At 38.9% G+C, this 24,525-nt stretch overlaps 1 protein-coding gene and 1 long non-coding RNA gene across 3 annotated transcripts in view; one reads left to right on the forward strand and one right to left on the reverse strand.

Moving 5' to 3' along the window:
• The window catches only part of bcl2b (BCL2 apoptosis regulator b), a 75,169-nt gene that overhangs the window by 27,150 nt on the left and 23,494 nt on the right, over positions 1–24,525 (forward strand). The gene's annotated exons all lie outside the window — the stretch shown is intronic.
• Positions 1–24,525, reverse strand: part of LOC133568419 (uncharacterized) — a 60,155-nt gene that overhangs the window by 4,826 nt on the left and 30,804 nt on the right. The gene's annotated exons all lie outside the window — the stretch shown is intronic.

Below are 24,525 nucleotides of genomic sequence, written 5' to 3' on the forward strand. Positions count from 1 at the left end.
ATGAGACCGAGCAGAGATCTTCTGAGTTCACACAATAGCATCGATTATGATGTATCTATCTATTAATCTGGCAGCTTTAGGCTATACCAGTGATTCTCAAACAGCAAGGTCAGATCCGTGTATAACGAGAGTATGGCAAACTTAACATCAGGCGCCATGTTTGCTACCAAGGACGTCTTTGGCTGTGTCTAAAAGCATGCATTGCAGTCATTCTGACATTAGTTTTCCTTACAAAATAAACCATAATATTACGTCAAAATGTATATATATGTAAATATATATATATATATATATATATGTTTATACATTTATACTTACATATACATAAATCAATCAATCAATCAATGTTTATTTATATAGCCCTAAATCACAAGTGTCTCAAAGGGCTGCACAAACCACAACGACATCCTCGGTAGAGCCCACATAAGGGCAAGGAAAATCTCACAGCCAATGGGACGTCGGTGACAGTGACAATGATGACAAAGAGAAACCTTGGAGAGGACCGCACATGAGGCAGACCAGCAGCGCAAAGATGTCCCCAACCGATACACAGGCGAGCGGTCCATCCTGGGTCCCGACTCTGGACAGCCAGTACTTCATCCATGGCCACCGGACCGGTGTCCCCCCGGCCCAACCCCTCCACCGGTGAGAGGTGGTACGAGGAGAGAAAGAAAAGAAAAGAAACGGCAGATCAACTGGTCTAAAAAGGGGGTCTATTTAAAGGCTAGAGTATACAAATGAGTTTTAAGATGAGACTTAAATGCTTCAACTGAGGTAGCATCTCAAACTGTTACTGGGAGGGCATCCCAGAGTACCGGAGCCCAAATGGAAAATGCTCTGTAGCCGGCAGACTTTATTTGGGCTCTGGGAATCACTAATAGGCCGGAGCCCTTTGAACGCAGATTTCTTGCCAGGACATATAGTACAATACAATCGGCAAGATAGGATGGAACTAGACCGTGTAGTATTTTATACATAAGTAGTAAAACCTTAAAGTCACATCTTAAGTGCACAGGAAGCCAGTGCAGGTGAGCCAGTACAGGCGTAATGTGATCAAACTTTCTTGTTCTTGTCAAAAGTCTAGCAGCCGCATTTTGTACCAACTGTAATCTTTTAATGCTAGACATAGGAAGACCCGAAAATAATACGTTACAGTAATCAAGACGAGACGTAAGAAATGCATGGATAATGATCTCAGCGTCACTAGTCCCACTCTCCCTTGTGGAGGGGGTCCGGTCCGATCCGGTGGCCATGTACTGCTTGCCTGTGTATCGGCTGGGGACATCTCTGCGATGCTGATCCGCCTCCGCTTGGGATGGTTTCCTGCTGGATCCGCTGTGAACGGGACTCTCGCTGCTGTGTTGGATCCGCTTTGGACTGGACTCTCGCGACTGTGTTGGATCCATTGTGGATTGAACTTTCACAGTATCATGTTAGACCCGCTCGACATCCATTGCTTTCCTCCTCTCTAAGGTTCTCATAGTCATCATTGTCACCGACGTCCCACTGGGTCATTATTGTCACCGATGTCCCACTGGGTGTGAGTTTTCCTTGCCCTTATGTGGGCCTACCGAGGATGTCGTGGTGGTTTGTGCAGCCCTTTGAGACACTAGTGATTTAGGTAAGATAAGTAAACATTGATTGATTGATAGTGGACAAAATGGAGCAAATTTTAGCGATATTACGGAGAAGAAAGAAGGCAGAGAGAGAGTTGGGTCGAAGATAATACCCAAATTCTTTACCGAGTCGCCTTGTTTAATTGTTTGGTTGCCAAATGTTAAAGTTATATTATTAAATAGAGGTTAGTGTCTAGCAGGACCGATAATCAGCATTTCCGTTTTCTTGGCGTAGAGTTGCAAAAAGTTAGTGGACATCCATTATTTAATTTCATTAAGAGATGCCTTCAGCTGACTACAATCCGGCGTGTTGGTCAGCTTTAGGGGCATGTAGAGTTGGGTGTCATCAGCATAACAGTGAAAGGTAACACCGTATTTGCGTATAATGTCACCTAGCGGCAGCATGTAGATACTGAAGAGTGCAAGGCCAAGGGCCGAACCATGGGGAACTCCACACGTTACCTTAACATAGTCCGAGGTCACATTGGTATGGGAGATGCACTGCCTTGATACGCTGTAATAAAATATTATGATCGACGGTATCGGAAGCAGCGCTAAGATCGAGGAGAAGCAACATAGATGATGCATCAGAATCCATCGTTAGCAATAGATCAATAGTCATTTTTGCGAGGGGTGTCTCCGTAGAGTGATTTGCCCTGAAACCGGATTGAAAGGTTTCACATAGATTGTTTCGGTGCTAAGTGTTCATTTAGATGCTCTGCAACAATTTTTTCGATGATTTTCGAAATAAAGGGAAGGTGATTGTCGGTAGTTTCGAGGTTAGGTCTTTTAAGGAGAGGATGAATAACCGCTTTTTTGAACGCTAGGGGAACAGTGCCAGAGGAAAGTGGTAAGTTTATAATATTTAGCACTAATGGACCTAATAATACAAAGAGCTCCTTGATAAGTTTCCCAGGAAGTGGGTCAAGTAAACATGTTGTTTGTTTTATTCCATTTACACGTAACAATTCTCCTAATGTTAATTTTATCAAAAAGAGAGAAACTATTTTGGAGGGCAGTATATACATTTTATAATATATATATATATATATATATATATATATATATATTAGGGCTGCGAATATTTGGGTGTCCCACGATTCGATTCAATATTGATTCTTTGGTTCACGATTCAATAGTATATCAATTTTTTGATTCAGCGCGATTCTCGATTCAAAAACGATATTTTTCCGATTCAAAACGATTCTGTATTCATTCAATGCATAGGATTTCAGCAGGATCCACCCCAGTCTGCTGACATGCTAGCAGAGTAGTAGATTTTTTTAAAAACGATGTTATAATTGTAAAGGACAATGTTTTATCAACTGATTGCAATAAATTTGTTTTAACTATTAAAACATGACTTATTTTATTTTTGTAAAAACATTGGACACAGTGTCTTGTCAAGCTTATGAGATGCGATGCAAGTGTAAGCCACTGTGACACTATTGTTCTTTTTTTTTAATCTTTATAAATGTCAAATGATAATGTCAATGAGGGATTTTTAATCCCTGCAATGCTGAAATTATAACTAATTGATACTGTTGTTGATAATATTCATTTTTGTTTCACTACTTTTGGTTTGTTCTGTGTCGTGTTTGTGTCTCCTCCTAATTGCTCTGTTTATTGCAGTTCTGAGTGTTGCTGGCTCAGGTTTGGTTTTGGAATCGGATTGCATTGTTATGGTATTGCTGTGTAGTGGTTTGTTGGATTGATTAAAAAATAATAATAATAATAAAAAAATAAAAATAAAAAACATTTAAAAAAAAAATCAATTTTTTAAAAAATGAGAATCAATTCTGAATCGCACAACGTGAGAATCGCAATTCGTATTTGAATCGATTTTTTCCCACACCCCTAATATACATACATACATACACATATATATATGTATATATATATATATATATATATATATATATATATATATATATATATATTTATATATATATATATTTACATACATAAATATATAAGATTGTAAATTATAGGCAAAATTCCAAAAAAGTGCAGTCTCCCTTTAACATCAAGTTTGCTTGTGATCTATTCTGCACGATGACTGCTAGCTTGTGTGTTAGTCGACTTGAGTAATGGGTTAGAAACTAACTCACCCTTTCGAGAAGCAAATGTGCTGCATGCTTTGAATGGGAAACCATCTGGTGGATAAATTTACAAATGTAGTTTGGCGTATGCGTGTGACGTTTAAAAAATGTATAATAAATTGATTTAACACAGGCAAAATGGAATAACAATTTATAACTGAATGGCCCAAAATCTCTCCAGGATCTCTCGTGAGTTAAGATTACCCAACAGGGCTAATGTTGTGTCATGCTAATCAGCAATTATCATGTTTGCAGTAGCATCGTCCAGAGTCGGGACTCAAGCTGGACCGCTCGCCTGTGTATCGGTTGTGGACATCTTTGCGCTGCTGATTCGCCTCTGCTTGGGATGGTTTCCTGCTGGCTCCACTTTCGATGGGACTCTCGCTACTATTTTGGATCCACTTTGGACTTGATTCTCACGGTTATGTTAGATCCACTATGGATTTCCTTTCCTTGCCCTTATGTGGGCCTTACCGAGGATGTCGTTGTGGTTTGTGCAGCCCTTTGAGGCACTTGTGATTTAGGGCTATATAAATAAACATTGATTGATTGATTGATTGATATAATCCAGAGCTGAGCAAATATTTTGACTCAGGGTCCACTATAATAGTAAAAATGTGTCTGGGGGGCCAATGTGTATGTGTGTATAAATTATATATACACATTTACCTGTAAAAGAATATGTTGCACAGTATATGTGTTGGGGTCCCTTTTTATCTAGGAACACTAATATCAAAAGTCGAAACGTCAGATCACTTTCAAAAAAAAAAAAACGGAACGGAATTTTACAGTTTTTTACTGAAAGGGACACCCAAAATGTACTTGAAAATAAAGAAAGTGGGATTTACAATATTAACTATGAACAATAAAACACTGAATATTAACAACATATGAACATCGCTCTTCTTTTACTTCTCAGACCAGCTACTTAATAGACATCTTTTACAATCAAGCAAAACTCAACAAAAATGTAACAAACAGCAAAATATGAATGCAAAGGGTAGCAAACACCTACAATAGGAAGTATTCTCACTTTTATGCAGACATTTGTTGTAAAAATGTCTCTGTTCCTGACACATGCGTTTTGGGCTGGCTGCTCTGAAAACAAACCCCGCCCACTCTACTTTGTTCCTCGTCTGAGTTGTTGTGATGTAGACTACTGTAATAACTCCTATAACACTCAAAAGCACAGATTTTGACCATTGAAATACTTTCTATAATTCAAGACTTACATTCATTTAAAAACAGCACTGCACATCATAATTGCGGCGATAGTTTTGATGTTAAAGATGTAAACAAATGATGTAGAACGTCCGTCCGGCAGGCCGGATTGAAAATCTTAATGGGCAGCATGGGGCCCGCGGGCCGTATTTTGCTTAGGTCTGGTATAATCTCTTGTTTGTTTGCCACCGTGACAGTGACAAACTTGCATTGTACTTCTTCATATTCATAATAACTGATCTTGATACACTCTGTTTTAATGTCAAGAAATATGAGAGGAAAATATATTTTTCGTTCTTTGAGTTCGGTGACCCTGTTAAACGTTGCAACACTTTACACACACACACAGATTATATGTGTATATTTATGGATGCATATACACTCACAATCAAACAGAGAAGCGGATGTACTGGTGCAAATCAATTATTTGCTGTCCACAAACAGACGCACATGTGCATACACACTGACAGAGCGGCACGTCAGCGTGTACACACACAAGCGGATGTGGCGGTGTGAATCAATAAGGCTGTGTTGTCACAGTGTGACATGTGAGCATGGCGGGGAGCAGATGGCCTCGGGGTGCCTCTCTCACACACACATGTACACACACACACACACACACCGTATGATTACCACTGCTGGGATTACCCAGTGCAACTACCCATTAATAAACAGTATGGCATTATGTTTTTTTCCCCAAATACCCTCACCCGCCCAAAAAAAAAAGTCAGATGACCATGTAAATAATATCCCTGCAGTGTCCTTGCCAGCATCTAGAAATGGGATCTGTCCAGAGGGCGCCAAGTGAGGTCAGCCATTGCTCAGATATCATTGCAGGGAGTAGGCTGTATTGATTAAACTACATTTATATTTACTCCATTAGGTACATCTGACATCAAACCATTAGAAATGATGTCTACACGACAATAGTAATTCTCAGTTTTGGAGTATTTGTGGGCGCACAACTGATGCTTGATGCATAAACACAGAAGTACGATGGCCCTAAGGGTAAAAACAGAGACAGGCTACAGGCACACTGGACAGAAGTTGCAAATATGTGACCGGTCATATTTAAGAAAAAATAAAATTAGAAAGGAATATTTTTTTTTTTTTTTTTCATTTAACATTTTGTTAATATGTATTATCTACAATGTTTTTTTATTGTATTTGAAGTATTATTTACAGTACAGTACTGTGTCTGTATATATAATCATATATTTATTATACAGGATACTATTTACACAGAATGTTTTCAACACCTTATTTTATTATTTTGTACTTATTTCATTTTATCATACATATTTTAATATAGTAATTACTAATAGTACATTTCAGGTTATTTGTATGGTTATATACAGTATATTAATATGTTTTATGTATTAAATAGGGTTGTCCAAAATAACGAGTCAACTCATGTGATAAATCACAAAAAATTATCGCATTAGTCATGCATATATGCGGATTAATCACATAATTTATTTTGAGCGTACATGCTCAAAGTGTATTCACGTAACAAATGACGAAATAAATAATTTTTGTTGTGACAGTTGCATTTGTGTCCATATGTTGGCTGTATACGTTTAAGTTCATTTAAATTATGCAAATGAGAAATAACCTGTGATTGATCATGATAAATAAATGATGAATGGGTTTTACTTGTATAGCGCTTTTTCTACTTTCAAGGTACACTACTTTTACATTTACCCATTCACACACTGATGGAGGGAGCTGCCATGCAAGGCGCTAACCAGCACCAATCAGGAGCAACGGTGAAGTGTCTTGCTCAGGACACAACGGACGTGACGAAGTTGGTACTAGGTGGGGATTGAACCAGGGACCCTCGGGTTGTGCACAGCCACTCCTCCACTGCGCCACACCGTCCCGGTGGCGTGATCAATTTAAATTAATAAAAAATTAATCATGATTAATTTAAATTCAAAAGGGTGATTATTCTATTAAAAAATAATCATTTGACAGGACTAGTTTTTTAGTAGTAGTAGTTTTTATATCATTTGTATACATTAAACAGCTTTATATGCATTAAACAGCTTTATATGTAACTTATGGATAAGGTTAGGTTGTGCAGGTGTACCTAATGAAGTGACCGGCAAGTGCACAGGAGGTGCCTTATGACAAGTTTTGAAATAATCCGTGTAATTCAGTACCCTGAATGCATCATGAAGAGGACTTACCCATGTTCACAGGGGCGGGTGGCCGTCTAAGAGTGTATCAATTTCACTCAAGGTGCACACTTTCTAATTGGTTGTCGACCGTCGTTGCAACTTCAAATAATGACGCCTACTTCAAAGAACATGGCGGGAAGTGGAAAGGAGAGGACTTGACAGATTGATTCTTTTCCCTCTAAGATGTTTTGATTTGCATTTTTTTTCATGACAATATATTTCCCTTGCAATGTATCTTCTGTCAGAGCACTTTTTTTTTTTACGACGTACCGGATTCAATTGTGTCACATTGCCACTCAGAGGACACGTCGACGTGTCTAGACGAGGGCGTAGGAAGGAGCGAGTCCAAAACCACCCACTTCTAATTAAGTCTGCAAATTGACCTATAAAAGTGCTTCATTTGTCTTTCATATTTTATGTCACTCGCTCAGTTTAATCGACATAATTTGAAAAGATTCAGCTGGCGTGCCTGATGAAATGTACTCAAGCCTCATTAAAATGGAACCCTTGGACTGCAATCTATTGGTGGGGGTTAGGGATGGGTACCGAATTCGGTACTTTTATATGGACTCTCCAAATTCCATCAAAACTACTGGGTCTTAATTCGCTCAAAATCAAAAAGTGCCATATTTCAATAACTTTGTTGCACCGACTCAAAGATTTGTCAAAGAAACAATGGCTTCTGGGTAATGTTGCAGTTTTACATGCCAACAAAGCAAGCAACACCAGAACATACCTGTTCGCTCTATTGTTCAAAATGCGCTAGCTTAAAGGTAAATTATATTGGATTTGCCATAGACATGCTACTGATTATCATTAGCGATTTTACACTAATTTGATCAAGAAAACTACAACTAAGGTAATGTTACAATTTTCCATGCCAAAAAAGCAAGAAAAAGGTGCTCAAAAGACTCCATTTTTCAAAATGCGCGAGCTCAATTTACATTACATTCGCTTTTGACATACTAAATATTAGCATTAGCGATTTCAACACTTCCATATTTGGTAAAGAAAACTACAACCAAGAAGTAGGTTACAATCAAGCAGCTGGAGAGTAATAAGTACAATACTTACAGAATTAACACCTTTTAGAAAAAGACTTTTACCTGAATTGGCAACACACCGTAGCCCAGTGGTTTTCAAATGGGGGTACGCGTACCCCTGGGGGTACTTGAAGGTTTGCTAAGGGGTACGTGAGATTTTTTTTAAATATTCGAAAAATAGCAACAAATCAAAAATCCTTAATAAATATATTTATTGAATAATACTTCAACAAAATATGAATGTAAGTTCATAAACTGTGAAAAGAAATGCAACATTGCAATATTCAGTGTTGACAGCTAGATTTTTTGTGGACATGTTCCGTAAATATTGATGTTAAAGATTTCTTTTTTTGTGAAGAAATGTTTAGAATTAAGTTCATGAATCCAGATGGTTCTTTATTACAATCCCCAAAGAGGGCACTTTAAGTTGAATACTTCTAGGGGTGTGGGAAAAAATCGATTCGAATACGAATCACGATTCTCACGTTGTGCGATTCAGAATCGATTCTTATTTTTTTTTAAATCGATTTTTTTAATTTTTATTTTTTATCAATCCAACAAAACAATACACAGCAATACCATAAAAATGCAATCCAATTCCAAAACCAAACCTGACCCAGCAACACTCAGAACTGCAATAAACAGAGCAATTGAGGAGACACAAACACGACACAGAACAAACCAAAAGTAGTGAAACACAAAATGAATATTATCAACAACAGTTTTAATACTAGTTATAATTTCAGCATAGCAGTGATTAAAAATCCCTCATTGACATTATCATTAGACATTTATAAAAAATAAAAAACAACAATAGTGTCACAGTGGCTTACACCTGCATTGCATCTCATAAGCTTGACAACACACTGTGTCCAATATTTTCACAAAGATAAAATAAGTCATCTTTTTGGTTCGTTTAATAGTTAAAACAAATTTACATTAGTGCAATCAGTTGATAAAACATTGTCCTTTACAATTGTAAAAGTGTTTTAAAAAAAATCTACTACTCTGCTAGCATGTCAGCAGACTGGGGTAGATCCTGCTGAAATCCTATGGATTGAATGAATACAGAATCGTTTTGAATCAGAAAAATATCGTTTTGAATCGAGAATCGCGTTGAATCGAAAAAAATCGATATATTATCGAATCGTGACCCCAAGAATCGATATTGAATTGAATCGTGGGACACCCAAAGATTCGCAGACCTAATTATTTCTATGTGTAGAAATCTTTATTATTGAATCACTTGTTTATTTTTTAACAAGTTTTTAGTTATTTCTATATCTTTTTTTCCAAATGGTTCAAGAAAGACCACAACAAATGAGCAATATTTTGCACTGTTATACAATTTAATAAATCAGAAACTGTTGACATAGTGCTGTATTTTACTTCTTTATCGCTTTTTTTCTACCAAAATTACTTTGCTCTGATTAGGGTGTACTTGAATTAAAAAAAATGTTCACAGGGGGTACATTGATGAAAAAAGGTTGAGAATCACTACCGTAGCCTATACACTATTGACATTTAATGTTTTGGAATTGCAACTGCATGCAAAGTCTACTGCTTGCAAATGCGACTCAGAAAATAAATGTGTCCCTGGACAAATGAGAACTTCAATTATGACCAACGTGTGGTCCTGTAACTAATTGGTATCGAATCAATACCCAAATTTGTGGTATCATCCAAAACTAATGTAAAGTATCCAAACCACAGAAGGGTAAGTGATTATTCCATTTTAAGAGAAGTGTAGATAGAACATGTTAAAAGAGAAAGTAAGCAGATATTAACAGTAAATAGATTAATCATTAATTTTCTACCACTTGTCCTTCATAATTAGACAAAATAATAGACACAATATGTTACTGCATATGTCAGCAGACTAATTAGGATCCTTTGTTGTCTAGTATGTTCACTATTTTAATTGAGGACAAAAGTGCAATAAGAAACATATGTTTAATGTACTGTAAGATTTTTTGTTAAAATAAAGCCAATAATGCCATTTTTTGTGGTGCCCTTTATTTAGAAAAGTATAGAAATACATTTTGGTACCGGTACCAAAATATTGTTATCGGGACAACTCTACACCTTCATTACTAAAATAGACCCTGGGCTACACCTTTTTGCATTCATCTTGTACTTATTGTAATGCCATATCTATTAAAAAATGAAACTCATTTGTGGAAGACAGAAGGTGAGAATGAGAACATCTTAAACTTTCTGCACTAGAGTGTAATTGATAAGGTAACGCTACAATCCCTGGAAAATATTATGGATTCGCCAGTCGTCGAGGATGTTATTCAATTGTTTTACTCTGTAGAAAAAAATGGAATGTATTTCACAAAGCCAAGTTGGTCAATCTTGTCAAACACAAGACTAAGTTGTTTTTTATCAACTGTGTCTTCCAACCAAGACTAGCACCAGCAATTTTTAACTGCTGCATTAATTTTCGAAATGTCAGACTCCCAGTTAACTTCCACCATGTTTGTCCTTTGTTTACGTTGATCTTGCACCCTTGCTTATTACCAAAATTTTATTGTTTATTGAATGGTTCCACATTAGCTGACGCCAAGGTGACTGTTAGTATTCCTGGGGTCCATATAGGAGCATACAAAATAAAAATACAAAGAATACATGCATTACCAAACATTATATTAAGGAAAAATACAACATAAGATAAAAAAGCTGTGTACAGTACTGTGATACCGCCTAAGCCCCAAATCTGAATATTCCCCCTTCCCGCTTGTCTTAGCCCTAAACACTAGGTATTGCGCGCACACGTCAATCAAGTGGTGTCTGATGACAGGTAAGGGAGGGGTGCCAAGCGTTAGGGCCGCACAGCCCTGGAAATAAAGCGAGCTCGGATACCTATATAGATAGAGTGCTATACAGCTAACAAATTAATCGCATGATTTTGGGTTAACAGAATGGATAAAATAAATTACCGTATTTTCCGGACAATAGGGCGGACGGGATTATAAGGCACACTGCTGTTAAGCGGGTCCAGTCAGGTTTTTTTTTTCATACAAAAGGCACACATGATTATAGGGCGTATTAAAGGAGTCATATTAATATTATTTTTTTCTAAATTGAAAACACTTCCTTGTGGTCTCCATAACATGTAATGGTGTTTTTTTTTGGTCAAAATGTTGCATGGATTATGTTTTACAGATCATCTTCAAGTCGCTTTCTTACAATCGCTTCAGGATGTGCCGTTTTGTGAGCGGTCTTCTTTACGTGGCTCACTTTCGACAGCGTCTTCTCCCTGTCATCTTTGTTGTAGCGGTGTAGCGTGCAAGGACGGGAGTGGAAGAAGTGTCAAAAGATGGAGATAACGGTTTTAATGACATTCAGACTTTATTTAAATGAACAACAGAGCAGCATCTTCTCATCCGTGGCTCACTAGTGCAACAACAACGTCCGACCGGAACTCTCTGATTACTAAAGTTCCATGGGTGAATTATCTAAACCCACTACAACGGTATGTTTCCACAGCGATTTACAAGTCAGAACTTTACGCTACTCCATATTAGAAATGGCAACCGCACAGGATACATGTCTCAAAACAAGAAGATACAGAAAAAAAAGACGCTGGCTGACTACGGGGTCGACACGGACTACAAGGGCAGATGGGCGCAATCTTTCAGGACTTATGCAGATCCCAAATACACATCAGCAGATACCAGAAGGTGAGAAAAGTTGTTTTTGCATAATATTGCAAAACAGCAGATAATATGTCTGTTAATTGGTGCCATTTTGCGGTCCTTATACACACACCATAATACGCATATGTTGACAATCAATCAAGCGTAGCGGCTTCATAGCTTACTAAAGTTGTACTAAAACATTTTGACATTTTTGAGCGCAATGTGTATTGTTCTATATTCTCAATTGAACATTTAAAGTTGTGGTGTTGTTTATAAGCCTCATCCTGCAGTCTACATGTATCTCTTATGTGTGACTACCATCTACTGGTCATTAGGGTTGGGTATCGAGTAACGAGTATTGATTGGAACCGGGACTAACTTTCCGATTCTCCCAGAATCGTTCAAAAGTTTTAATTTCGATTCCTAGTTTCAATACCAGTCCGCCGACCGGAAAAAAAGAGTAAGTCCGCCGACCGGAAGAAGAAACCACTGAACACCAGCGAAGAAGCACCCACCGCCGGAAGTGTTAGCATAGCCGAGCCTATGTAGCCGAGCGAGTCAGTCAAGCATGGATAGCAGGCGTCGGCAGTCGAAAGTGTGGCTTTATTTTACTAAAAAAAAAGAAATATCGGCAAAATGTAACACGTGAAACAGGACTGTTTCGTGCTTAGGAGGGTGAATTGAATGAATTCTATATTTATATAGCGCTTTTTCTCTAGTGACTCAACGCGCTTTACATAGTGAAACCCAATATCTGTGGCACTGGGAGCACATGGGTAAAGTGTCTTGCCCAAGGACACAACGGCAGTGACTAGGATGGCGGAAGGGGGAATCGAACCTGCAACCCTCAAGTTGCTGGCACGGCCCCTCTAACAACCGAGCTATACCGCCCCACGTCGAACATGATGAAGCACCTCCGAGTTCATGGAGTACAAATAAATGCGTGTCCCGTCTTCGACGCGCTGCGCCGACCATCCTCCTCTGCCTCTTTCTCTGGCTCCGACGCCCAGCCTGGCACCTCGGTGACTGCACTGCAGTCCGAATCCGGTAAGTAAAACAATAAAAATGCAATAAATAATGTGTTTTGTGCCAATGTTGAGGCAGCCAACAAATTAGCCCGCGTATTTTTTCATAGACAATTTACAACCTGCAGCCAGGCTCCGCGATGTGCTCAGCGTACTCCGTTCACCAAAGCGGCAATGAGGAAGATGTCGGTGCCACAGACGGAAGAGTGCCACAGAAAGGTCACTGCACACAGTCAAAAGACTGCATCCCTTTTCAGAGGTGGAATCTCCAACATTTAGGTTAGTTAAGCAATAACATTAGAGCTAAGCTAATTGATACTCGGCTAAACAGTAACAGCAACATTACATGTTTGTTCATGTTTGCAGGGATATGGTGAAAACTCTCAACCCAAAATACATACCACCTTCCAGGGACTACCTGTCAAACACATTGTGTCACGATCTGCTACGCGGATCGTTTATTGTTTTGTCGTTTATATGTCTTTGTTCATGTTTAGTTTTAGACTTGGCCGATTCTTGTGTTTGTGCACTTCCTGATGTAGCTCGTTGCCATGGTTTCTTATTTTGTCCCAGCTGCTATTCCTTTGTCGCACACCTGATGGCAATTATTATTTGAGTAGATAAGCCTACGTTATTCCTTAGTTCGGCCTCGGCTTATTGTTTGCTTCACGCAACAAGTCACGTTAAGTATTCTGTTCTATGTCTTTCCATGTGCTAAGTTCCGCCTTAGCTTCGCGTGCGGTCGGCACGTTATAATTTTGTACTTTTTGTCTCCAGCTAAGTTTAGCATTAGCTTCCCGTGCGTAGGCACGCGCTTTATTTGTCCATTTTTTTGTCAGTGTTCTTTTGTTTTATTATATTAAAAACAAGTCTTACCTGCAGTCCTGCTGACTGGTCGTTGTGCATCCACGAAGGGGCAAGTCCGCGCAGCAAGTGCACCGCAACGCGTGACACATTGGTACAAGAAGAATCGGAATCGAGAATCGTCAGGAATCGGAATCGAAACAAAGAATCGGAATCGTTTGAATTCAAACGTTACCCAACCCTTCTGGTCATAGTTAAATAAAATAGCTTTGAGGTCGATATCCACAACCAGAATGATTCCATACATTAGGCACACCGGGATATAAGGCGCACTGTCGATTTTTTGAGAAAATGAAAGGATTTTACGTGTGCCTTATAGTCCGAAAAATAGGTTAAATAGTGGATTTCAAAGACCAAAACCAGACCTAAAGCTGAGTAAGGTGATGCGTCACTACTTGCATATTTCGCAGGAAACTGTTTTCTCAACTGTTTTCTTCTTTATGTGAACTGGCGAAAGAAATTAAAAAGAGCCCAAGCAAAACCGAACCTCGGGCGCGACGGCATCTTGTGAGCAAACATTTGTTGCACCTGTGTTACGTCACTGCAGGCAAACGGCGAAGGTTGATGACGTAGTAAGAATCAAGCCACATCCAAATTCCTAAGGGTGTATTTTCAACACTTTGCCATGGCAATAGATTGTAACTGCCAAGGGAGAGTGTTAAGATTAAGAAGGAAGGAGAGGTATCATTTGGATTGAGCCTAAGTGAGCTTTACTATCGGGGTTTGTTAAAATCCAGTGAATATTCTTTAGATAGTCATTTTATTTAGTTAAAAACCGCAGAAGTGACATTTAAACGCAAAAATACTTGTTAAAAAACGCGGATTTACGCGGAAATTTGACATTTGAAAGTACCATTTGTCACTCGTTAATAAGTCCATGCTTCATAGACTGAAAGCTGTTATAAAAGTACTAGTGATGTTTGTTAGTTTTAATGACTCCATAAATTTTTCACTTTGCTTGATTTAAATATAAATTGTTACTAATCACCACAATTATATTCTTGATTTACTTTAGTGTTTATTAAAGGCAGAACGTTGCTATTTGAAATAAATATTGTTTTATTTTATGTCTCTTATCTGCTTTTTTCCTCCAAAACGAAACAACTGAATCAACATCCTCCAAGTCTGGTGATTCACTCATTTTGTGTACATCATGTGATCGCCAGGGTTGAAACAGCAAACTAAGACAAATAGTTGAAATTGTTTTCTTGCTGGTGAGAAAAAAGGCAGGAGACAAGTTGTCCTGTTTTTAAGTCATCTGACTCAACAATCATCTGAGTCTCAGCTGACAGTCTGCTGACTGCAAAGTAATGTACTTGTGAAAGTGTCATAACCTTTTACAAAGTGACTGTTTTCAATCAATATGCTCTAAAACGACACCCATGAAGAGGTCAGTGCATATACAGGAAGTGGTGCTGTGCCTATAGCAGCTTCCAAAACTTTGTCCAGACGTGCGTGGGGTCAGAGGTCATTGATGTCTAACCATGGCTTTATTATGATTCTAGTCAAGTCATCCAAGCATGTCTTTATGGACTCTGCTTTGTGTCACTGAGTCATGTTTGGTCTAGTAAACAACCTGTTCTGGTTCCAGTTCACTTGAGTTTAAATGTGAAGTACCAAAAACATGGACCAGTGTTAAAACCATGGCAAAAAAATAAGTGAGACTTTCTAGGTTTGGTTTAATTCAACCTAACTCTGGTGCGATGGCTCTGATTCTGATGGTTTCGCAGTTTGTTGCCATCCAATCAGGTTATGCCTTTATGTATACATATTTTACTGGGCGGCTTTTGGTCTGATGATGAAAATGCAAGTCTGATTGCTAATAATTCAATCCACTTCTGCCTTTGATCTGGACCAGAGTAGCATATTGCAAGCCAGTCCCTCCAGGCTGTGCTAATTCACACAAATTTAACCAGTATCCGCAAATTTTGCGCGGCCTCGCCACTTTGTCCAATTCTCACACATTTTTGGGCCGATTGAATGTCCCAGCAGCACTTAAATGTAACTGTTCAACCAATCGAATATCTCCCTGCATTGCCCCACTTACTTGTTTATATTGACAGAGAAGCCTTCATTCACTCATTCATTACCCATCATTCTCTCATTTACCAACCAAAATCGAAACAGTAATCAGAGCAAAGGGTGGCTATTTTGAAGAAACTAGAATATAAAACATGTTTTCAGTTATTTCACCTTTTTTTTGTTAAGTACATACCTCCACGTGTTCATTCATAGTTTTGATGCCTTCAGGGACAATCTACAATGTAAATAGTAATGAAAATAAAGAAAATGAATTGAATGAGAATGTGTGTCCAAACTTTTGGCCTGTACTGTATATAATGTAATATATTAAGGTTTTAATCTTTCATTAGTTGTTATGTAGAGGCAACACGAACATCAATGTGGATCTACATTTGCTTTATTTTTCAACTCACTTACATAAACAACTTATGCAATGTACGTAACATGTAAGCAAATACGGCACAGTGTCAATTCTGGTCTTTCAACAATCGTTATTTCTTCAGAATCAAAATATATATTTATATATTACATATAGCCTATGATTCGCGCACAATTGATTAGTGATGCACCGAAAACACGGCCACCGGAGAAAAACTTTGCTCACAGAAACCGGATGTTGTGACGCAGTATCCACTTCTGCTGGCGCTTTGCGTCTTTTCCTTCGCACACGAGTGACGTAGCTTGCCCAAAGCTGACAAAAAAAATGCATACGGGTCGCATTGCGTTTAGACTGAAGTCATATTTGAAAAGGTCAGGCTCCAATCGGATTCAGACTACTTCCTTATGTGGCCTAAATCTGATGCAAAAAGATGAGATTTGAAGCACAAAAAAATGTGTGTCAATTGAGGGCAAAAAAATCATATTTGTTGTACAGCACCCACAAATAGGCCGTGACGTCATTCCCAGCTACGACTTTCAACTTCCCTAGGTAACTGGAACGCAGCAACAGTAACTAAACAAGGGTGCAATGTAAGACTATTAATGTGTTCCATTCGTACTAGGAAGTCGGAATTTCTGTGTTCCTAATTAGAAGTTTGAACTGGAATGTCTCTCAAGATCGGATTACCTACTCGGAAAGTCGGCGCGTTCTTACCACCAAATATGGCTGCTCTGAATGCAAACAAAAAAAAATGCTAAGTTTGTTTAACACTTAATGACGTAGCCTATAATATTCGTTAATAGCACTTCTGATTAGTTTTTGTTGCACTAAATTAGCCATACACAGTATAATGTATTTTGGACATTTACATAATGCAATGTTACTGTAGTGTAAACCTTTTTTTTTCATGTGGTAAATACGTTCTACATCGCTAGCAATAGCATCTGTGTTTTCTCTTCATCTACCGTTTTTGAAGGTTGCAGAAAGAGTGCATATTTTCTAGGGGTGTAAAGGTACGTGTATTTGTATTATACCGTTTCGGTACAGGGGTTCCGGTTTGGTGCGGAAGAGTACCGAACGAGTTCCACACGAACATATCCTAAAGTCTTAACAAGCTGCTCTGCTCTGTTCTGCCTCTGTCTCCTACACAGCACCCTGCATTGTCCCTCCCACACAGTCATCTGATTGGTTACAACCGTAGTGGTAACAAGCCAATCAGCAGTGGGTATTCAGAGCGCGTGTAGTCAGCGCTTCAGCGTCGAGTAGATATGTGTTTAGCAGGGGAGCAACGGACTCTCCCCAAATTATACTAAACACTTCCAAGTCAACTACTTTCTAAACATCACTATGAGCCCGTTGACCTTGTAGAAACAAACTGCAGCTCAGCTCACTCGCAGTCCTGGCTTTAGGTAAAGGCTATTTAGCTTTTGGCGTAACATTAGCTAATTTTGCGGTGTGTGTGTGTGTGTGTGTGTGTGTGTGTGAGTGGGTGTGTTACGGACAGTGTTGATTGAGGTGTGTTGAAGCAGCAAAAAAGGACATTATGTTAAATGAAGAGTTTCTGTCTCTGATAGTGTATATAATAATGTAAGTGCATCATAAAGCCTACATGAGCTCCATGGTGTTCAGAGATGAATAGTCTCTCCTATTGCTATTGTACTATTTTTCAGCTCTAGTTACATTAATCATTAGTATTGTAGCAGCCTAGTTTTGAATGGCAGGGTCCGTGCTATCACATGTTGATACAAATATAAGATTTACACAATAAAAATCAACTACAGGCTTCCCCAATGCTGTAATAAATTAAGCGTGATGAGTTGACTTGAAACTAATTAATGTTAAGGTTTTGTCATTTTATTTAATCAAAGCAACAACTTGAGGCAGTTTAATGTGGATTAACGTGGGCAAAATTATTATAGTGTTCCCAATGTTAAAAGGATCAAGCCATTGTTTACAAATTTGGTAAATAAATAACCCAAAAAATTATATTTTGTTGTTTTCTTACTGTACCGAAAATTAACCGAACCGTGACCTCTAAACCGAGGTACCAGACGGAAATTTTTGTGTACCGTTACACTCCTAATATTTTCCTATAAGTTGTTTATATTCAGACAAGACGAGTGTAAAATTAGCTTTCGTGGACGAGGCCATCTTGATTTCCGACCTCGTAACTCGGCTGTGACGTCATTACCAGCTTTGTTAGCATATGCTCTTTCACACAATGTCTGGGTAATCCATCTGTACAATAGCTCAAGTTCACATCAATAGAGGATTATTTTGTGTTTACCAGCACTTCTTTATGTTGAGCTTCGATCTTCCTGTTATACTTGCGCTGACCAATTGGAGAAGAGAGTGATGTCACGTAGCTTGGTGTATGGTGCATCTAAGTACATACACTTAGAATTCTTACAGTCTTAATAGGAACTGATTTTGGACCAACGAAAACAAACTATGCTAAGTGTTAAAAGTACCTCCATATGATGGTTTTGCAAGTGTTTTTTTTTGACTTGTTAACAGGAAATGTTTAATTAATGACATTTGCCGTGAACTCTAAAAGGGAGAAAAACAGACATGAATGCTTCCGCCCACACGTGATAAACCTCTAAAGACCTTGGCGACTCATTAACATTCGTCAGGGTTTGTTTCCCTCTCCTGACGGCGAAGGTCACTGCCATGCGTTTGGTTTGTGCCATTCAAACAAACCCCATAAGTCAGCGAAGCACAAAAAAAGAAAGGAACGGCGTCAGATATCACTGCTTCATGGCCGAAGAATGCTTGGATGAAGTTATTCGGTTACGTCACTGACTGCAGACATAGACGGCCCTATCACGGCCTAAAACCACTTGTTTGTTTCCCCACATCAATGCATTCCTCGCATGCCTCGCGATGGAAATCAGCCGGTTGCCTGAGAGAGGCCGTTGACCTTTCCCCCAGTACGAAGCGAGGGAGGGAGCAATTGGCAGGAGTTGTCATATTGTTTTCAACATGGCTGATGAAGTAAGGCAATATTTTTATTATCTGGAGGTCACAAGTTGAAATAAGATTAATGGGACTTCCTCTTTTGCTTGTTTCATAATGGATGTTCAACTTTACTCTCACTTTTGTCAATATGAAGCGTCTAGCCTACAATATTACTAGTCCTATAAATTGTGCCTCGCACCAAATTACAATTTCCAATGATCGTAATATTCTCAGCAAACAGCTTTAGGACAGTACTGTAGTTTTTCAAAATGTACTATAGTACTCCACCAGTCCAGAAGTGAATATTTTGACACTTTGGGGTTACCATAGTTTGTTCCTGCTTAGGGTCTAGATGCGACCGCAGACATTCAAGGTCACGTCCACAGGGGTCGCAACGTTGGAAGTGAACCGTGTTCTAAAGACAGGCCCACAGTGGAGCTGACAAGGCGAGAGTGGACACTTAAATTGTAACCTTGATCCAAGATGGCCAATACAACACACCATGTTTGTTTATATTTTGTTTGTTGAATGTATTGATTTTTCGACTGATTATATGCAACCCTAACCCATTGTCAGCAGTATTTTATTTTATTTCTGATTTCCGTGTTACGTAATGTTTCTTGATCTTCACTTCTGTTGTCGTCATTAGGTGGACACAACTTAAGATTTAAAATGGGCACGACTTAAAGTGTCTGTGCTCGCAGATCAATGTACTTGCTTCATTTAGGCAAAGCTGAATCAGGTCACACAAGTCCAAAATGGTGTATGTAATAACGAACAAGAGACATTGTACTTGTTTTGTCACTTTGCACATCAGTCTGTCCATTTACTTACACGCCTATTGTTCACATCATAGATCATAACTGCTGTCATAGACGGACACTCTGCCAATGTGCTTGCTTCGAAACCAACTATAAAATTACTGTATTATTTTAATCATGACTAATGTTTTTTTATTTTGTTAAAATTTTACTTTGACATTAAAAAAAAAAAAAGAAATCAGAGAGTACTTTTCCAAGAGTCCTATGTAAAACTTGAGAGCAAATCCTAGCAGATTCCTAAAGAGTTATTTCTTATGGAGTATCTTTGACTTGTATTTTTGCAGTAGGTTCTTAAAAAACAGCAAAGTTTATCTTTCTTTGACTAGCATTTTTGCAGTAAGTCTTTAAAAATAACAAATCACTCTTGTCATGTAGAGGATCTTTACCCACCACTTTTGTTGACCTTATATGACAAAAGCCCTATGTTTTTTTTAAAGGACCTACTACAAAAGTGGTAGTCACAGATCCTCTATACCAGGCGTGCTACTTTTCAATTGACCGAATCGAAGGAATCTACCTCATTCATATATCTAATTTATATTTAATTATTTAGGAAAGCGAGGTTTTTGTTAACACGTTAAAGGTGTTTAATGATAACACAAGCATGTTTAACACATAGATTTATTTTGTTTCATGAAAACAAGAATATAAGTTGGTGTATTACCTGATTCTGATGACTTGCATTGTTTGGAATCAGACAGTAGTGCTGATAACGTCCACATTTTCGAATGGAGGAAAAAAAAGTCCTCCTGTCTGTCCAATACCACATGAAAGTGGTTAGTTTTTGGCATCGTATTTTTTCAGCTTCTATACTCGTTTTTATACATTTTGCAAGAAATACATTAACGGCCAACTCCGTAGCTTGCTAACTTGTGCACGCTAGCTTTCTGAGACTCTTATTTTGTTAGCCCAGGCAGGATAGACAGGGCTTTTATTGTGAAGACAGCAACTGTGCAGTCTGTCTTTAGGGTTTTGACAGCAGGTACGGCGCTAGAGTGTTGAAATAAAAAGTGTTTCTCGCCCTCCTCTCGGTCATGTTTTCTTAATAATGATCTGGCAGCAGTCAGCGTCATCTCAGAAGCCGTGCCGTGAATGTCAATCAAGTGACGAAAGTGACGTTGTAGTAAAGATTGATGATCACAAATTTTTAGGTTTATTTTTTTAATGCTTGGTTTGCGATTGACTGACACACCCTCCGCGATCGACCGGTAACTCGCGATCGACGTAATGGGCATCCCTGCTCTATACTATAGAAAAGATCCAATATCGGATCAGTGGATACCACTTTTGCAGCCAATGCTCTTGTCATTTAAAGAATCTCGGAGTAACACTTTTGCGGTAGGTTACTAAAAAAACAATTGGCTCTTGTCATATAAAGGATATTTGGGTTGTGTTTTTGCAATATGTCCTTAAAAACAGAAGACTAGTCATATTAAAGATCTTTTGCTCGCACTTTTGCAGTAAGTCCTTAAAAAATAGCTGATGACTATGATCAGATAGAGGATCTTTGAACAGCGTTACTGCAGTAGGTCCTCAAAACAGTGGCTCACTCTTATAATATAGGGATCTTTGACTAGCACTTTTGCATTAGGTCCTCAAAAACAGCAGATAGCTCTTGTCATATAGAGAATATTTGACTAGTGTTTTTGAAGTAAATCTTTAAAAACAGCAGTTCACTCTTTTCATATAAAGGATCTTTGACTAACACTTTTATATTAGGTCCTTAAAAACCGCAGATTGCTCTTTGTATAGAGGATCTTTGACTAGCACTTTTGAAGTAGGTTCGTAGAAAACAAGTGCTTTTGTCACAAAGCATCTTTGACTGGCATTTTTGCAGTCAATTCCTTGAAAGTATGAGATGGCTCCTTTAACATCGAAAATCTTTGACCAGTGTTTTGTATTAGGCGCTAAAAAACAGCAGGTCACCCCTGTCATATTGAGCATCCAGCACTTTTGCAGCACATTGTTAAAAACAGTAGGTGACTGGTCATATAGAGGTTTTTTTTTGACCAGCGTTTTGCAGTAGGTCAATAAAAACAGCAAATGGCTTTGTCTTATAAAGCATCTTTGACAAAGAGTTTGTGCAGTAGATCCATAAAAACAGCGGATCACTCCTATCATAGATGATCTTTGTCTAGCATTTTCCAGTCGGTAGGTCAACAACATTGCGCTTGTCTTTTAATTCCTAACGTTATTACGGTATTTATGCCTCTGTCAGCCATTTAAAAGCAGATGTCTGTAAAATAAGAATACTAAAGAACGCAGAAGTCCAACCTTCACTCTTTAGCTTTGTGACATTTTCTTCTTGGAAGGAAACAAACAAATAGTGAACCACGCTTGTTGGAAATGGGACTAATGAGAGCTCTGCCTTCTGTGGCTTTGTGGTAATCTTTCAGAGCGCGTCGCCTCCTCCTCTGTTCCCACATTAAAGATGCTCCCTAGGGAGCCGAGCCTCAAACAAGCGATTGTGTGGTGTGACATTATCGGACATCTGAGATGTACGATGGGCGCAAGCATTCCAAGCAGCGCCCACCAACAACTTCCCCCGTCCTGTTCCGGGCCTCTCTCAACCTGAAAGCAGTGTGACCGTGCACCACGCTCCAAGTCCTCCTGCCGGATGAAAGGGGACACGACTTTGATACTTTCTCCTCGCCCGACATGTTGAATTCTCCTTCAGATGTCGTTACACGCACGACTTGTTTGGCGAAACTCCCCAAATTACAGGGCCAAGTTGGGATTCCATCAAAGGCAAAGCGGCTCTTTTGTGAACTTTTCTCCAGGCGAGATCTCAGCGAATGCTTCCAAACAAATAGAAAATCTCTTGGTTACAGCGTGTCATAAACCCTCCCCGTCGCCCGCCCACTTTGTCTCCGCGCTATACGACTGCATGTTTGGCCCGCCTGCAGTCTTTCCCTAGTTACACATGCTGTGATTTAACCACACAGTCCGGCCTAAAGCAGGCGCTGATGTCATCCCTGGCACAGGAAGTGACTTTACACCGAGTTAGGCAATCGCTCCCTGAGAAGTTCAACTTCAACAATGGAACACTTGAATGCATCAGAGGGAGGAACCTCAGTGACTTCATGGCTTCTCTCTTTTCAGAGAACAATCAGCTGCCACACACGTTTCCCACATACTGTACAGTAGCGCTATATTTCCAGCCTGTCCTGATTGCGGTTGTGTGGTCTTAAAGGCTCTTAAAGGGGTCACTGGGTGTCACCTTTAAGGCCTCAAGGCAGCGCGCCGCCTGTGTCACAGGAAATGAGCTGGGGGTTTGTCCCCTTCGGAATGTCCTCGATTGAAAAGGAACTTGATCATGAGCGTTAACATTTGACCCCTGGTTGTTTTCCCGTGTGCTAATCAGAGCATGGCGCCGCTTCCGTGAAGCCACAAAAGCGCGTCATGGCGGCCGCTGATGTTCCTCGCAGGCATCCATTAGCGTATTTACCAGCAAAAAAACACTCATGCAAGTTTTATTCGGCAGCCGTGACTAAGCCCCCTTTTTCTATCATTCGCTTCGCCGGCGTCTTCTGCTGACCGTTTTAAACGAGGAGCCGACTTGTTTTATTAGGTTTGTCAGCACCGGGCTAAGAGCTGAAGCCGCGTCGTTATTTATAGCAGCGCACCGTTCACTTCCTCCAGATGGACCTAAAGTGGACATCCGAGGACTAACCAGACATCCGAGGAAGCCATTAATACAACAACTGTATGTAATCCTTAGTATGATGGATCATTTCCTTTGACTTCACACATTGCTTAAAAGTTAATGACGCAACGCAGTCTTGACAATTACACTATTATATATTTGGAGTAGAGTACAGCTTGTACAGCAATGTACAGTACAGGCCAAAAGTCTGGCCACAGCTTCTCCTCATTCAATGGGTTTTCTTTATTTTTATGACTATTTACATTGTAGATTGTCACTGAAGGCATCAAAACTGTGAATGTACACATGTGGGGTTATGTACTTAAAAAAAGTGAAAAAACTTCAAAGTAGCCACCCTTTGCTCTGATTACTGTTTTGCACACTCTTAGCATTCTCTTGATGAGCTTCAAGAGTTAGTCACCTACAATGGTTTTCACTTCACAGGTGTGCCTTATCAAGGTTGATTAGTCGAATTTATTGTTTCCTCAATGGGGATGGGACCATCAGTTATGTCGTGAATGAGAAGGTGCGTGCAAACTTTTGGCCAGTACTGTAGATTACTGAAAACGACTCAACACAGCAATTATTTACTGAATACCTACTTCAAAGTTTAGCAAATTTCATTTTTAAAGTATTGTCATGTAATTTTGATCATATAAATTTGCTGGCGCGTTTTAAAACACCCAAGTTTACCTTAAACATAACCACAAATGATGAAAACAAAGACAAAATAATGTAGTCAAGATATAAGTAGAACATAGTCGATTGTTGCTAAAATGGGAGAGGACTCATTTTAGTAACATAATGTTTGCATATCTCTTTATAGAGCACAATTATGATAAATACTTGGAAGTTTTACTTTTTATTGTAAGAAAAATACTTAGAAATTCTACATTTTATGCCGAGAAAAGAATTGTTGTATAACAATTTTTTTTTAAAATGAATCACCATTATATTTATTGATATTGATATCGATACATTTTTTAACAATTTCTGCT

This window comes from Nerophis ophidion, linkage group LG14 (assembly GCF_033978795.1).
Source record: "Nerophis ophidion isolate RoL-2023_Sa linkage group LG14, RoL_Noph_v1.0, whole genome shotgun sequence".
Taxonomy (NCBI): Eukaryota; Metazoa; Chordata; class Actinopteri; order Syngnathiformes; family Syngnathidae; genus Nerophis; species Nerophis ophidion.